The following is a 2,870-nucleotide window of genomic DNA, read 5'->3' as shown; positions in this document are numbered from 1 at the left end:
AGAAGTAACCAGTCAACCAGGTATATTGAAATACTTTCTGTCAGAGTCTGCCTTTTCTATCGTGGAATTAGGCAGTCTTTAAATACACAAATCTGTTCATGTCAAGTATGAACGAAACTAATCAAAGGTATTTAAGCAATACACTTTAGTAAAACAACTTAAGTATCAAATCGATACTTAAAATAAAACATGAAACAAAACTAAGTATTAAACGATACTTAAAACAAACTAAGTATCAAATGATACTTAAAACAAACTAAGTATCAAATGATACTTAAAACAAACTAAGTATCAAAGCGATACTTAAAACAAAATATAAAACAAAACTAAGTATCAAATAATACTTAAAACAACCAAAGTATCAAAGCGATACTTAAAATAAAACATAAAATGATACTAAGAACCGAGTACCCGTACCAGTTACAATAATAATCACATATCTCTCCTGATAGACTCCTTTAGTGGTTAACTACCAATAGGTACTACCCATAGTAAACCCTCCCAGAAGTAGGTCTCATTGTGATCTCAGACTAGTGTTTTAGAATTCTTAACAATTCTCTAATACTATTGCACTTTGGGGGCAATGGACATTAGTTAACTCATCTATAGGTCTCCAGTAACTTCACATACTACTTCTAACTTTAAAGTTGTATTACTCTATTAGTTCTGGTCTGTTTTGCATGATACTACCTGGAGACCATTCTCCAGGATCTCAGCTACCCTGTCAAATATTCTATGGATAGCCTCCAGTCGACCAGACTGTGTGAGCTTATACAGTGTTACAGGAGTGTTTCTTCTTGTAGACTTTTACTAGACTTACAGCAACTTTCCCAGCTGTAGCCCATGACGCTAAGGACTTATAACAGGATTGGAGGGGGGTGTTAGCCACTATACTTCTAAGTTACAGCTTGCTTGAAGCTCAAATAGTTGTGTGGGAGAGATCTACACAACCTGAAATTCAAATACCCTATGTAATTTCACATGACAAATAATCTAGTAACTTCTCCTGAAGCCCTGCGTAATAATTTACTTTTAAGGTAGAGAAATGTGACTTCATAGCAGCATAACACAGGGCTCAAGGTAGGGTAACTCTAGTCTGAAGGTAGGGTAACTCTACCTGGACTCACTGTCGAGTAATTCAGGATAACTACTGCTCCCTACTAGTACCTACATACTTCTTAGTATGGTATAGTATGTCTGACTGAGGTACCTAACCAACAGTACCTCTACTCAGTAGACTGTATTCTACCACGATTCCCACTGCTTTAGTCTCTTAATACTGGTATAGGTATAGGTTTGGCTAACTGTAAGAGTACTTTGTGGAGTCTTATTTCATACTCACCTATTACAATAAGTTACACACACACTTAGTGGAGCATAATGCAGGAATGATTACTAATAGAAATAAAGAGATTAGTACAATACTGCACACTAATAAAAAAGAAAGAAATGTTAAATAAAGAAGTAAATAGAATATAATGTGGAGGGGAAATAAAGTAATTAATCTATCAACTATATAGATATGTCTTCAAGTAGCAATACTGAGGCAGTCATTGTGTGGATATATTAGGCAGAGACAACCTGTATAGATTTAGAGTTGTTTAGGCCAACCAAGATTCATTTCTATAGATGGAAATTGTCTAGGAAGGCTTGAAGTATACTTCTTTCATTTATAACTACTAAGAGTAAGGTGAAGTAGGTAAAGTAAAATAGAATTGTAAGAACAATATTATATTGTTAAGGTCTCTTCTTAATTGCTTGATGTTGATGATGTCTAAAAGCTTAGGAGGCACTTTGATATTTATATTCTATATCTGAGTGTTCACAGACTACATCTATTTATTATACAAACTATGTACCTCTCTGATTATAACTCCTAATGTCAGGTATTCTTCAACAGTACGAAAACCTGGAGATCTTGAAAATCACTACATTCTTCTAGGTAATTACTATTTTACCAATTAGGAACTATACTGCTCCCAATAGGAATTATCTGACCTTCAGAGTCATTAGACTGTTGGTCTAGTTCTTGAGTTGAACTGACTTGGCCCCAATTGCCTTTCTTATTAACAAAATAATCAGTTTTATCTGTCGGTTGTATCTGCAGAGGACATTGTAACTTCAACTTTCCTAGTTCGCCAACTGTAAACTTCAATAACTCTGGATCCAACTTATAGATATCTTGTAGAAGACTTCCTATTAATTCATAGGAAGCTATTCTATCAAATTGACAGATAATCCCTTGGTCAGTAACTCTTGATTGCTCTGGGCAACAGGGTTTCAGTTGCTGTTCTAGTATTCAGAATCATTTCCACAACTACAACACATTCCTGGGCCCAGTTGTAACACTCTGTGAAGTCCATTGGCTTTTGTGGTAGTATTTCTCGAAGTTCTAAACTCTTCTAATTATCATAGGATGAGTGCAAATGTATCCGTTTCTCGTAGAGATTCTTTAACATTCGATATCATATCTTTGTGCGAAAATGTCCTGTTACTTACTGCTCATGCCAAACATGTCACATTTTTGAAGCCTAGTAACTCGCTAAGTAGTTAACAGATATACTCCGTTCTACTTCCCAGACTTAGCCAAAGGTGTTAGGAATACCGGGATCCAATATCTAGAAACTACATTAAGTAGAATAACCCCGCTAGGAATCATAATCTCTAGTCTCCAACACTCCCATCCAGCTCTCTTATAGGGCCTACAGGTTATCACACATATCAATCTCAGTTACATAGCTCAATTGGAATATTATGTAACACTTCATCAAAGGTCAAATCTGTCTAGTCTAGTTGTTATCAAAGTTATTTCAGATATTAAGTTATTTTATACCAATGCTACATGCTATTATAAGAGTAGGGCCGAAAAA

The sequence above is a fragment of the Tuber melanosporum genome (assembly GCF_000151645.1).
Source record: "Tuber melanosporum whole genome shotgun sequence assembly, scaffold_9, strain Mel28".
NCBI lineage: Eukaryota > Fungi > Ascomycota > Pezizomycetes > Pezizales > Tuberaceae > Tuber > Tuber melanosporum.
The sequence above is the reverse complement of the archived record's forward strand: the minus strand, read 5'-3'. Positions refer to the sequence as shown.